This window comes from Kogia breviceps, chromosome 7 (genome assembly GCF_026419965.1).
Source record: "Kogia breviceps isolate mKogBre1 chromosome 7, mKogBre1 haplotype 1, whole genome shotgun sequence".
Taxonomy (NCBI): Eukaryota; Metazoa; Chordata; class Mammalia; order Artiodactyla; family Physeteridae; genus Kogia; species Kogia breviceps.
This window is the reverse complement of record NC_081316.1, coordinates 23,007,794-23,023,284: the sequence shown is the minus strand read 5'-3', so window position 1 is coordinate 23,023,284 and position 15,491 is coordinate 23,007,794. Positions and strand designations below refer to the sequence as shown.

Below are 15,491 nucleotides of genomic sequence, written 5' to 3'. Positions count from 1 at the left end.
AACCTAAATGTCCATTGACAGATGAATGAATAAAGAAGATGTGGTACATATAAACAATGGAATATTACTCAGCCATTAAAAAGAATGCAATAATGCCATTTGCAGCAACATGGATAGACCTGGAGATTATCACACTAAGTGAAGTAAGTCAGACAGAGAAAGACAAATACCATATGATATCACTTGTTTGTGGAATCTAAAATATGACACAAGTGAACTTATTTACAAAACAGAAATGGACTCACAGACATAGAAAACCAGTTTATGGTTACCAAAGGGAAGAAGGGGTGGAGGGAGGAGTAAATTAGGAGTATGGGATAAACAGATACAAACTACTATATATATATAAAATAAACAACAAGGTCCTAGTGGATAGCACAGGGAACTATATTCAATATCTTGTAATAAACCATGATGGAAAAGAATATGAAAAAGAAAATATATGTGTGTGTATAACTGTGAATCACTTTGCTGTACATATGAAACTAACACAACATTGTAAATCAACTATACATCAATGTTTAAAAAAGAATATGCTCGAGCACTGCGAGTAGCATGAGGGGCGGAGCCTCGGGAGCTCCAGGATCATGATGAGTTGCAGTGAGGATAAGGGAGGCTGGGGGCGTTGGCTGCTTCTTCTAGACGCTAAGGAATGCAGCTGGACCTGGATCTAAAACAGGCTCTCCATATCAAGCAGGCACAGAGGACAACACCTGGCTGGAGGACTGAGTGGAGTGCAGAAGGCCGGCCACTGTGCCTTTGGATTGGAGAATTTAACCCATTTACACGTAAGCCGTGTGGCTGACAGGGTCTTGGTGCTCCAGCCGGTTATCAGGCCTGAGCTTCTGAGGTGGGAGAGCCGAGTTCAGGGCACTGGACCACCAGAGACTTCCTAGCCTCACGTAATATCAATTGGCGAGAGCTCTCCCAGATATCTCCATCTCAACACTAAGACCCAGCTCCACTCAACGACCAGCAAGCTCCAGTGCTGGACACCCCATGCCAAACAATTAGCAAGAGAGGAACACAACCCCACCCATTAGCAGAGAGGCTGCCTAAAATCGTAAGTTCACATACACCCGAAAACATACCACCGGACGCAGTCCAGCCCACCAAAAAGACAAGATCCAGCCTCATCCACCAGAACACAGGCACCAGTCCCCTCCACGTGGAAGCCTACACAATCCAATGAACCAACTGGGGGCAGACACCAAAAACAACAGGAACTACAAACCTGCAACCTGTGAAAAGGAGACCCCAAACACAGTAGGTTAAGCAAAATGAGAAGACAGAGAAATACGCAGCAGATGAAGGAGCAAAGTAAAAACATAAACAAACACCAGACCAAACAAATGAAGAGGAAATAGACAGTCTACCTGAAAAAGGATTCAGAGTAATGATAGTAAAGATGATCCAAAATCTTGGAAATAGAATGGAGAAAATACAAGAAACGTTTAACAAGGACCGAGAAGAACTAAAGAGCAAACAAAAAATGATGAGCAACACAATAAATGAAATTAAAAGTTCTCCAGAAGGAATCAATAGCAGAATAACTGAGGCAGAAGAACAGATAAGTGACCTGGAAGATAAAATAGTGGAAATAACTACCACAGAGGAGAATAAAGAAAAAAGAATGAGAAGAATTGAGAACAGTCTCAGAGACTTCTGGGACAACATTAAACACACCAACATTCAAATTATAGGGGTCCCAGAAGAAGAAGAGAAAAAGAAAGGACTAAGAAAATATTTGAAAAGATTATAGTCGAAAACTTCCCTAATATAGGAAAGGAAATAGTCAATCAAGTACTGGAAGCACAGAGTCCCATACAGGATAAATCCAAGGAGAAACACACCAAGACACATATAACTCAAACTATCAAAAATTAAATACAAAGAAAAACTATTAAAAGCAGCAAGGGAAAACCAACAAATAACATACAAGGGAATCCCCATAAGGTTAACAGCTGATCTTTCAGTAGAAACTCTGCAAGCCAGTAGGGAATGGCAGGTCATATTGAAAGTGATGAAAGGGAAAAACCTACAATGAAGATTACCCAGCAAGGATCTCATTCAGATTCTATGGAGAAATTAAAACCTTTACAGACAAGCAAATCTAAGAATTCAGTACCACCAAACCAGCTTTACAACAAATGCTAAAGGAACTTCTCTAGGCAGGAAACAATAGAAGGAAAAGACCTACAATAACAAACCCAAAGCAATTAAGAAAATGGTAATAGGAACATAAATATCAATAATTGCCTTATATGTAAATGGATTAAATGCTCCAACCAAAAGACATAGACTGGCTGAATGGATACAAAAACAAGACCCGTATATATGCTGTCTACAAGAGACCCACTTCAGACCAAGGGACACATACAGACTGAAAGTGAGGGGATGGAAAAAGATATTCCATGCAAATGGAAAACAGAAGAAAACTGGAGTAGAAATTCTCATATTAGACAAAATGGACTTTATAAAATAAAGACGATTACAAGAGACAAAGAAGGACACTACATAATGATCAGGGGATCAATCCAAGAAGAAGATATAACAAATGTAAGTATTTATGCACCCAACATAGGAGCACCTCAATACATAAGGCAAATTCTAACAACCATGAAAGGGGAAATCGACAGTAACACAATCATAGTAGGCGACTTTAACTCCCCAGTTTCACCAATGGACAGATCATCCAAAATGAAAATAAATAAGGAAGCACAAGCTTTAAATGATGCATTAAACAAGATGGACTTAATTGATATTTATAGGACATTCCATCCAAAAACAATAGAATACACTTTCTTCTCAAGTGCTCATGGAACATTCTCCAGGACAGATCATATCTTGGGTCACAAATCAAGCCTCGGCAAATTTAAGAAAATTGAAATCATATCCAGTATCTTTCCTGACCACAATGCTATAAGACTAGATATCAATTACAGGAGAAAAACTGTAAAAAATACAGACACATGGAGGCTAAACAATACACTACTAAATAACCAAGAGATCACTGAAGAAATCAAAGAGGAAATCAAAAAATACCTAGAACAAATGACAGTGAAAACACGATGACCCAAAACCTATGGGATGCAGCAAAAGCAGTTCTAAGAGGTAAGTTTATAGCAATACAATCCTACCTCAAGAAACAAGAAACATCTCAAATAAACAGCCTAATCTTACACCTAAAGCAATTAGAGAAAGAAGAACAAAAAAAACCCCCCAAAGTTAGCAGAAGGAAAGAAATCATAAAGAACAGATCAGAAATAAATAGGGCTTCCCTGGTGGTGCAGTGGTTGAGAATCCGCCTGCCAGTGCAGGGGACACAGGTTCGTACCCCAGTCCGGGAGGATCCCACATGCCGTGGAGTGGCTGGGCCCATGAGCCATGGCCACTGAACCTGTGTGTCCGGAGCCGGTGCTCCACAACAAGTGAGGCCACAACAGTGAGAGGCCCACGTACCACAAAAAAAAAAAAAAAAAAAAAAAGAGAGAGAGAAAGAAATGAAAAAGAAACGAAGGAAACAATAGCAAAGATCAATAAAACTAAAAGCTGTTTCTTTGAGAAGATAAACAAAATTGATAAAACATTAGTCAGACTCATCAAGCAAAAGAGGGAGGAGACTCAAATCAACAGAATTAGAAAAGAAAAAGGAGAAGTAACAACTGACACTACGGAAATACAAAGGATCATGGGAGAGTACTACAAGCAACTATATGCCAATAAAATGGATAACCTGGAAGAAAGGGACAAATTCTTAGAAAAGCACAACCTTCCAAAACTGAACCAGGAAGAAATAGAAAATATAAACAGACCAATCACAAGTACTGAAATTGAGACTGATTAAAAATCTTCCAACAAACAAAAGCCCAGGACCAGATGGCTTCACAGGTGAATTCTACCAAACATTTAGAGAAGAGCTAACACCTATCCTTCTCAAACTCTTCCAACATATAGCAGAGGGACGAACACTCCTAAACTCATTCTATGAGGCCACCATCACCCTGATACCAAAACCAGACAAAGATGTCACAGAAAAAGAAAACTATTGGCCAATATCACTGGTGAACATAGATGCAAAAATCCTCACAAAATACTAGCAAACAGAATCCAAGAGCACACGAAAAGGACCATAAACCATGATCAAGTGGGGTTTATCCCAGGAATGCAAGGATTCTTCAATATATGCAAATCAATCAATGTGATACACCATATTAAGAAATTGAGGGCTTCCCTGGTGGCGCAGTGGTTGAGAATCCGCCTGCCGATGCAGGAGACACGGGTTCGTGCCCTGGTCCGGGAAGATCCCACATGCCGCGGAGCAACTAAGCCCGTGAGCCATGGCCGCTGAGCCTGTGCGTCCGGAGCCTGTGCTCCGCAACGGGAGAGGCCACAGCAGTGAGAGGCCCGCATACAGCAAAAAAAAAAAAAAAAAAAAAAAAAAGAAATTGAATGATGAAAACCATATGGTAATCTCAAAGCAGGAAAAGCTTTTGACAAAATTCGACATCTATTTATGATAAAAACCCTCCAGAAAGTAGGCATAGAGGGAATCTACCTCAAAATAATACAGGCCATATATGACAAACCCACAGCCAACATTGTTCTCAATGGTGAAAAACTGAAACCATTTCCACTAAGATCAGGAACAAGACAAGGTTGCCCACTCTTACCACCGTTATTCAACATAGTTTTGGAAGTTTTAGCCACAGCAATCAGAGACGAAAAAGAAATAAAAGGAATCCAAATTGGAAACGAAGTAAAACTGTCACTGTTTGAAGATGACATGATACTATACATAGAGAATCCTAAAGATGCTACCAGAAAACTACTAGAGCTAATCAATGAATTTGGTAGAGTAGCAGGATACAAAATTAATGCACAGAAATCTCTTTCATTCCTATACAGTAATGATGAAAAATCTGAAAGAGAAATTCAGGAAAGACTCCCATTTACCATTGCAACAAAAAGAATAAAATACCTAGAAATAAACCTACCTAAGGAGACAAAAGACCTGTATGCAAACAACTACAGGACACTGATGAAAGAAATTAAAGATGATACAAACTGATGGAGAGATATACCATGTTCTTGGATTGGAAGAATCAACATTGTGAAAATGACTCTACTACCCAAAGCAATCTACAGATTCAATGCAATCCCTATCAAACTACCAAAGTCATTTTTCACAGAACTAGAACAAAAAATTTGGCAATTTGTATGGAAACAGAAAAGACCCTGAATAACCAAAAGCAATCTTGAGGAAGAAAAACAGAGCTGGAGGAATCAGGCTCCCTGACTTCAGACTATACTATAAAGCTATAGTAATCAAGACAGTATGGTACTGGCACAAAAACAGAAATACAGATCAATGGAACAGGATAGAAAGCCCAGAGATAAACCCACACACATATGGTCATCTTATCTTTGATAAAGGAGGCAAGAATATCCATTGGAGAAAAGACGGCTTCTTCAATAAGTGGTGCTGGGAAAATGGACAGCTATATGTAAAAGAATGAAATTAGAACACTCCCTAACACCATACACAAAAAGTAAACTCAAAATAGATTAAAGACCTAAATGTAAGTTCAGACACTATAAAACTCTTAGAGGCAAGCATAGGCAGAATTACGCTTCTGATCATCTATGACATAAATCACAGCAAGATCCTTTTTGACCCACCTCCTAGAGAAATGGAAATAAAAGCAAAAATAAACAAATGGGACCTAATGAAACTTAAAAGCTTTTGCAGAGTAAAGGAAACCATAAACAAGATGAAAAGACAACCGTCAGAATGGGAGAAAATCTTTGCAAATGAAGCAACTGACAAAGGATTAATCTCCAAAATATACAAGCAGCTCATGCAGCTCAATATGAAAAAAACAAACAACCCAATCCAAAAATGGGCAGAAGACCTAAATAGACATTTCTCCAAAGAAGGTATACAGATTGGCAACAAACACATGAAAAGATGCTCAACATCACTAATCATTAGAGAAATGCAAATCAAAATCACAATGAGGTATCACCTCACTCCGGTCAGAATGGCCATCATCAAAAAATCTACAAAAACAATAAATGCTGGAGAGGGTGTGTAGAAAAGGGAACCCTCTCGCACTGTTGGTGGGAATGTAAATTGATACAGCCACTATGCAGGACAGTATGGAGGTTCCTTAAAAAACTAAAAATAGAACTACCATATGAGCCAGCAGTTCCACTATTGGGCATATACCCTGAGAAAACCATAATTCAAAAAGTCATGTACCATAATGTTCATTGCAGCACTATTTACAATAGGCAGGATATGGAAGCAACCTAAGTGTCCATCGACAGATGAATGTATAAAGAAGAAGTGGCACATATACACAATGGAATATTACTCAGCCATAAAAAGAAACGAAATTGAGTTATTTGTAGTGAGGTGGATGGACCTAGAGTCTGTCATACAGAGTGAAGTTAAGTCGGAAAGAAAAAAACAAATACCGTATGCTAACACATATATATGGAATCTAAAAAAAAAGAGGTTGTGAAGAACTTAAGGGCAGGACAGGGATAAAGATGCAGATGTAGAGAATGGACTTGAGGACATGGGGTGGGGGGGAAGCTGGGAGTAAGTGAGAGAGTGGCATGGACATATATACACTACCAAATGTAAAATAGATAGCTAGTGGGAAGCAGCCGCATAGCACAGGGAGTTCAGCTCTGTGCTTTGTGACTACCTAGAAGGGTGGGATAGGGAGGTTGGGAGGGAGACACAAGAAGGAGGGGATATGGGGATATATGTATATGTATAGCTGATTCACCTTGTTATACAGCAGAAACTAACACAACATTGTAAAGCAATTATACTCCAATAAAGATGTTTAAAAAAAAAAGAATATGCTCTTGGAAAAAAATCCAAATAGTATAGAAAGCTAAAGTGTTCCTTGACTTGTGACCACCTGATTCCTTTTACCTGGTATATAATATTCCACGGTATCAATACATAGACAGACAGACACACACATCCTCTTGTTCTCTCTACCCCACCTGCCTCTTAGCAGTCTTGGTGTTGAAGCTCACGTCACTACTCCTTGTCCTGGATATACTGGTCCCTTCCTTGGCAGCATCTCTGTGTCCAAATCCATACTCAGCAGTTTCAGTGACCTTCAGGTGTCCCTTTCCTGCCTTTCACACTGTTCCAGCTCCCCCAGCAGTTTGCTTTGTACCTGCTTCTGGTCCCTCTGGTCACTGCTCAGTTTATTCTTTTTCTTTTCCCCTTCACTGTTTAGACTGCTGGAGCCTTTCTAACTGTAGTTGGCTCTTGACAAATTTACACATTTACCCTCTGCACTTATATATTTTAATAACCCTTTTCTCTTCTGATTATTGTAAAGAACTTGTGAAATATAGAAAAATATAAAGAAGAAAGCAAAAATGCCTAGAAGGCAATGCTGTTAGTATGTGGGTTATTTTGTAATAGTCATCCCCCTACCCTGTCTATCTATATATCTATCTATCATCTGTCTGTCTATCTATCTATTTATCATCTATCTTCTCTAATATGCTTAATTGAGATGTCCTCTTTATTGTGACCATTTTCTCATGTTATTAATTTTTTTCGAAACGTAAGTTTTAATGACTTCAGGGATTGTTTTGATAAACTGATTTTCCCTTACCTTGTTGGTTCTATTTTAAGTCCTTGAGGAGGAGAGTGACTATCTCCTATGTTCTTTTATGTCTTTCCAGGGAACAATCATTGCTGCACTGTCCCAAGAGGGACACAGAGTTTATAACTCTCCTGTGTGCATTCTCCCATTGCTTTATTTCATCTTCTGGGTCTCAAATGGCAGAGATATGGCAGAGCTGCTAGATTGCTGAATGGTTAGTAAGTAGAGTAGCTGAACCCCAGCTTAGCGAGGAGGGTAAATGTCACTAACAGGGTAGGGGTCTGACTGAGCAAAATGACTCTGGAGCTGGGGTCTGGCCTCAGATTTGTGTTCTGCCCTAGGGAAGCACCACTTGGGCTTCTTATGTAATCTCCTTGCACAGTGGTTTTCTCTAGAATGGAGGTGCTGACAGCCTGCTTTCCAGGTTTGCTCTGAGGGTTAGATGAGATAATATCTGAAAAGTGCTTAGTGTGGTTCTAAGTGCTGTCCATGGGGATCTTATCACGGAAGGGGGAAATTTTATATATATCATCATACATATGTACTAGAGTAATTCAATGTCAATAAAAGCAAGTGTGATGCATTACAGTACATTCTAAATGATTGTGTCATCCTGTGTACTCTTTGCCATAATTAAAAACCCTGTATGATTAAATGTTTGGATATTGGTCTTTAATTGTCTAAATGAGTAAATTATATTCATTCTAAATTAAGCCAAGGAGGGTTAAGCCAGCATTTTCCTCTGGCATATCTGCCATTTGAAAAGAGGGTTCTAACTCACTGTTCTGAAAACTGGTAAAATAAAAGGAAAGAATCAAGCATTTATCCTCCCTTTCATATATGAATTACACTTCTGAGTAATTAAATAGCTGACTTAGGAAAGTTCTTTTTTATTGAAGAATACCAGCTAATAGAAGAATGAGAGAATTAGAGTATGTCTATTTTATAACCCCTAATGAAGAAATGGATCATCAAATGGCTGCTAAAGCCATTAGATGACAAATTGAAAGGGAGCTTTATAATGTATGGATCAGGCAGAAAAGTCCCTAAACGGGCAGTCAAATCTTCTCACAGACGACTTTGAATCAGTATTGCATCACTTCAAGTGGATTGTGGAAACCTTATCACTCTGTGGATCTCTTTGTGTTATAGTTGTCTTAAATAGTACATCTTCATGCTTTAAAAATCCCAAAAGACAATGTTTTAATGTTTGCTTTAACTTTTCAAGTACGTTTAAAAGAACTCCAGAGGAGAAGAATCGTCTATTGTATTTATCCAGATATTTACCGTTTTGGTTGCTCTTCCTTCATTCCTGATGTTCCAGGTTTTTTTCTGGTATCATTTTCCTTCTGTCTGAAGAACTTCCTTTAGCAATTCTTTTAAAGCAGGTCTGCTGGCAACAAATTCTCTTAATTTTCCTTCATCTGAGAATGTCTTTATTTCACCTGCTTTCCTAAAGGATATTTTTTCTGCATATAGAATTCTGGGGTGGCGGTTCTTTTCTTTAAAGCACTTTAAAAATGTGCCACTTCTCCTGGCTTCTTTTGTTTCCAGTGAGAAATTTGCAGTTATTTTAAACTGTTTTCCCTTAGAGAATACACCACTTTTCTCTGGCTGCTTTGAAGATTTGTTTTGTTTTGTTTTTAGTTTTTACCACTTAGATGACCATGTGTCTTAGATGACAATGTGTCTGGGTACATGGATTTCTTTGTTTATCCTGTTTAGGGTTCACTTTGAATCTGTAAGGTTTTGTCTTTTGCCATACTTAGTACATTTTCAACTATTCTCTCTCTCTTTTTAAAAATTGAAATATAGTTGATTTACAATCAATCCTCTTTCTCTTTTTCTTGTGGGATTCTGATAACAATTTTAGGTCCCTGAAACTCTGTTCATTTTTTAATCATTTTTTTTCATTTTATTATCCAGATTGGATAATTTCTATTACTCTTTTGTCAGGTTTACTTTTTCCTCTGTCATCTCCAATCTACTTTCGAGCCCATACAATGTGGCTCTTTTTTACTTTGGCTACTGTATTTTTCAGTTCTGAAATTTCCTTTTGGTTCTTCTTTACATCTTGTGTTCCTTTGCTGAGACTTTCTATTTTCCATTTGTTTCGAGAATGTTTGTGATTGCTTGTTAGTATTTGTATAATCGCTACTTTAAAGTCTTTGTCACAAAATTCCAACATCTGCCTTATCTTGCTGTTGGTGTCTGTTGATTATCCTTTCCCACAAGAGTTGAGATTTTCCTGTTTTTTCATATGGCAAGGAATTTTGGATTATATTTTGATTACTATGTATGACACTTTGGGTTTTGTTTAAATCCCACAGAGAAGGCTTATGTTTTTGTTTTAGTGGACAAATGACCCTGCTGGCTCAGGCCACAAGTTCCTAACAGCCCTCTGGAAGGGCAATAGAGCCCTCAGTGGGCTGTAGTCGCAGTTGTTTTTCGACTATTTTTGCAGTGCCGCTTGGACCTGTTCTGTGTCTACACCTCCCAGTGGCCAGTCTGGGACCTGGGCAGTGGTCTACGCATTTAGTTTTTACCATCTTTGGTGTGCTGATTAGGACCATATGCATGCATGTGCATCTTGGGAATCAGCCTCGGAGTTCAAAAACAACTTTATGAAGTTGATTTCCCAAGTTCCTCCCTCTCTGTAATCTCTCTGATATTTGCCAGTTTCCTGGGAGCCTGAGAGGGGGAAAAAGGAGGTAAACTTAGCACCATTTCAGTGCTAGTTCAAATTTTGGTCTTCTTCCACAGTTGGTCTGCTCCAATTTACTTTTCAGAATCGAAAAATAGCTGTTACATGTATTCTGTCCAGGTTTTCTTTAGCTGCATTCAGTGGGAGAGCCAGGGTGTGGTGCGACTGCTGCATCTGATCTGGAACTGGATCCTCCTACAAGTCAGCTTGAGCATCACAAGAAAAGAGACAACCAGACGTTTGCCTTCTGATACAACCCAAAAGGAACATACATCACCACTCTATAGTATTTCTGCCCCCAAACATCCAACCTAAATCTGATTGAGCCTCTTAGTCTGTCTTAGTCAATTCAGGCTGCTATAATAAAATACCATACACTGGGTGGCATGTGCAACAGAAACTTACTTCTCACAGACCCGGAAGTCCAGGATCAGAGTACCAGCATGGTCGGGTTGGTGGTGTGGACCCTCTCTCTGGTCATTACCTCACATGGCCTTCCTTGGTGTGTGCACACAGAGAGAGAAGTCCTCCTCCTCATGAGGGCGCTTATCCCATCATGAGAACATCACCCTCATGACCTCATCTAACCCTAAGCACCTCCCAAAGACCCCACCTCCTAATTCCATCCATTAGGGGTTAGGGTTTCCACATATGAATTTGGGGGGAACAAACATGCAGTTCTTAACACTAACCACTAGTTTACAGGAAATTCAGGGACAGAAGAACACGTTAGTGACCCCATGGATAGATAAACTGCCAGATCCGGAATGTGGAATATTCTCCACCACTCAGTTTCAGCCACAAATAAATTCTAAGAAAAAAAATTAGAAGGGGGAGCCTACAGATTCAAAGAGACTAAGAGACAAGCCAACCAAATGTAATTATGTGGACCTTGTTACAACCCTGATTCAAACAAACCAACTGTTAAAAACATTGAGATAGTTGGGAAATCTTGAATTGTGGTTGTATATCTAATGATATTAAGGCATTATTATTAATTTTTTAAGTTTAAGGATGGCGTTCTATTTATTATTTTTAAAAAGTCCTTGTCTTTGAGAAACATATACCGGAGTATATGAAAGTGAAATTACATGGTATCTAGGATGTGCTTCAAGCCTTTCCTCCGGGATGGGGTAGGGGTAGGGGTGGGTGGATAGTGGGTGAGGTAGGACTGAAACGGATTTGTCAGCGTATTTGTAATTTTTTTTTCATTTTAATTATGGATTTATTGCTTAGACACTGGAGAATAAATTTTTTTCTTTTTTTAATTGAAGTATAGTTGATTTACATTGTTGTGTTAGTTCCTGCTGAACAGCAAAGTGATTCATAATACATATATATACATTCTTTTTTTAAAAAATATTCTTTTCCATTATGATTTATCATAGGATATTGAATATAGTTCCCTGTGCTGTACAGTTGGACCTTGTTGTTTATCCATTCCCTATATAAAAGCTTACATCTAACCCCAACCTCCCACTCCATCCCTCCTCCAACCCCCTCCCCCTTGGCAACCACAAGTCTGGTCTCTATGTCTGTAGTTCTGTTTCTGTTTCGTAGATAGGTTCATTTGTGTCATATTTTTAGATAACACATATAAGTGATACCATATGGTATTTGTTTTTCTCCTTCTGACTCACTTCACTTAGTATGATAATCTCTAGTTGCATCTGTGTTGCTGCAGATGACATTATTTCATTCTTTTTATGGCTGAGTAATATTCCATTGCATACATGTACCACATCTTCTTTATCCATTTATCTGTCTATAGACATTTAGGTTGTTTCTATGTCTTGGCTATTGTGAATAGTGCTGCTATGAACATACGAGTGCATGTATCTTTTTGAATTATAGTTTTGTCTGGATATATGCCCAGGAGTGGGGTTGCTGGATCATATGGTAATTCTATTCTTAGTTTTCTGAGGAACCTCCACACTGTCTTGTGTGTGTGTGTGTGTGTGTGTGTGTGTGTGTGTGTGTGTGTGTGTTACACAGGCCTCTCACTGTTGTGGCCTCTCCCATTGTGGAGCACAGGCTCCAGATGCGCAAGCTTAGCGGCCATGGCTCACGGGCCCAGCCGCTCCGCGGCATGTGGGATCTTCCCAGACTGGGGCACTGAACCCATGTCCCCTGCATCGGCAGGCGGACTCTCGACCACTGCGCCACCAGGGAAGCCCCACACTGTCTTGCACAGTGACTGTACCAACTTAACGTTCCCCGCAACAGTGTAGGAGCATTCCCTTTTCTCCACACCCTCTCCAGCATTTGTTGTTTGTAAACTTTTTAATGATGGCCATTCTGACTGGTGTGAGGTGGTACCTCCTTGTAGTTTTCATTTGCATTTCTCTGATAATTAGCAATGATGAGCATCTTTTCATGTGCCTATTGGCCATCTGTATGTCTTCTTTGGAGAAATATCTATTTAAGTCTTCTGCCCATTTTTGGATTGTGATGGTAATTATTACAGCCAGGTGATTGAAACACAGGGGTTCCCTAAGCCAGTCTCTAGTTTTGTATGTAACTGGAATTTTCCATAATAAAATGGTAAAAAGAAATAAAAGATAAAGGAGCAGTTTAGTTGGGTGATGTCTTGACTTCAGCAAACAATTGGAGAGTCATACTTTTAAAGAACTTTATTTCTGTGGATGTGTTTTCCACTGTTTGCATTCATTTTGCAGGAGGAAGGATAAGCAAGCACCAGGGTTTCCTTCTAGAGGATCACAGTGCTGAGATTTTGCCCTTTCACTTCCTTCCTTTCTCCTTTTTACAGTGTTTGGCCTCTTCCTCCTGCCTTGGGCTCAGACATCCTTGGCTGGAGGTGAAGCCCTGGATGGGCTGGCAGCACAGCTCTCCCCAGGTCCTCCATCAGGGAGGACAAGGACTCCTTCCAGGAACTGAGATATGGCAGAGTGGTCTGGGTGACCACGGCGGAAAATTCTTTCAAGTGGGATCTTCTGCTGCTGTTTTCAGCATAGTTGTGTGCATAAAACCCACTGTGTACTGGACTGTGTTTCTCCCACTGCTGTGATGCATTCTTGCCTGTCCCCCTAAAGAGCGGAATTGCTCAGCCAGTGTGTCTATATTTTTTAATCACAGACCCCCTTGGTGCTTGTGTATTTCTGTAGCTTTACTCATGTCAACCCCGATTAGATTCCACATGTCTTCTTCACCCCTTCCACCATGAGTGGAAGCCTCAGGGAGCTGTGCCTCACGTCGGAAGGGCTGGGTGAGCAGAGGAGCCGGAGGATGCTTACACCCTATACTTCCAAGCTCCATCAGCAAGGTCCCCTTAAAGGCTCCTGTATGACCTGCTTCCTTAGGGAGTTGTTCCTGGTCTGCCGAGCCTGGGCTGGTCACTCTGTGTGTTGGCACACCATCTCGGGCCTCCTCCAAACAAATGTCAGCTACTCAGAGGCCTGCCCTGAACACCCTGTAAAGATAACTCCTCTCCTCTCCAGTCTCCCACTCTGTCTCCTTCCCCTGATTTACTTCTCCTCTGCACTTACCACCACTTTTTGTTTATTTTCTGCCTTCTGTGCTACACCGTGCTGGCCATGAGATGGTATCGTTGCCTGGTTCACAGCTGTACTCCTAGTGCCAAGTGTATGGCCTGGCTCAGCCTTAGCACGGGATAAATGCATGTGGAATAAATTACACTTCTCGTGCTTTATCTTCAGTGCACATTGACCTGCCTGTCTCCCCACTGGAGTGTAAGCTCTTTAAGAACAGACTGCATTTTCTTTTGTCCCCAGTGGCTAGTAGAGTGCTTCATTTATAGGCAATACTAAATATCTGTGGAATGAGTGGATCAAGCAACTAATCAAACAGAGGGTTAAAGAAGAAGACAGACGGTCAGGATATATTCTCAACATGGGGATGTCTTGGCCCTCTTCTTTGGTTTCAGATGTACACCCAGAGGGCACATTTAGGCTGCACATTGTTCATTCACCCCAGCTCTTACCTTCTTTCAGACGCTCATTCTCTTTCTACAGTTTCTGTGGCCAGACACCCTGCAGGGTGCTGCAGGGGATAAAGAGATGGGTCAGATGCAGGACCCTGGCAATGTTGAGGTGATCCTCAAGCAAGGGAGACAGAAAGAGTCATACCCAAATAAATACAATGTGGGTTGGCAGTGGAGGGTGCTGTGGGAACCACTGATGGGAGAGATTATTTCCCTCTGGGCTTATCAGTGGGAGTTGTTGAAGGAGATGGACCTAGGAAGATGGGTGCCATTTAAAAGTTGGCAATACGGTTCCGTGGAGTCTTTTAGGCTAAGGGCTCAGTAGTGAGGTATGCAGACTGTGCAGAGCATAAGAAGCCGCTTGGCTGACGATGACTGAGTACTTACTATGTATATGGCACATTTCTATATGCTTTACATGTGTGATATTTTAGGCTGATAACATTATGACTCCCTTTTTGTAGATAAGGCAATGAGACATAGAAAGGTTAAATGACTTGCCTAAGGTCACACAGTAGGTGACAGAGTTGTACCATCAACCCAGGCAGTATAAATCCAGGGTCTGAACTCTTAACCACTATACTGTGTATCCCCAATGATAATTATTATTACAAGCATTTATTGAGCCCCTGCTGTGGGCCACATGTGATTCTCAGTTATTCAGGTGCGTTAACTTTTTTTTTTTTTAATTTTTGTTGGAGTACAGTTGATTTACAATGTTGTGTTAGTTTCAGGTGAGTGAAAGTGAGTCAGTTACACATATAAACACTTTTTTAGATTCTTTTCCCGTATAGGTCATTACAGAGTATTGAGTAGAGTTCCCTGTGCTATACAGTAGGTCCTTATTAGTTATCTATTTTATATACAGTAGTGTGTACATGTCAATCCCAATCTCCCAATTTATCCCTCCCCCCATCCCCCCTTGGTAACCGTAAGTTTGTTTTCTACATCTGTGACTCTGTTTCTGTTTTGTAAATAGGTTCATTTGTATCGGGTGTGCATTATCTTAATTTTCACAAAATCTTAAGACAGAGGCACTATTCTTATTTTCATTTTACAGATAAGGAAATTGAGGCTGAAAGAAGTTAGAGAATTTTCCTAATGTCATGTGGCTAGTGAGTGGTAGAGCTGAAATTTGAACCCAGGTGGACTTCTTACCCTCCCTGCTAATCATTAC

The 15,491-nt window shown here is 40.1% G+C and overlaps 1 protein-coding gene across 3 annotated transcripts in view; it reads left to right on the top strand.

Annotated features, from left to right (window-relative positions):
* LDLRAD3 (low density lipoprotein receptor class A domain containing 3) overlaps positions 1-15,491 on the top strand; it is a 253,559-nt gene that overhangs the window by 118,041 nt on the left and 120,027 nt on the right. The window lies entirely within an intron of this gene.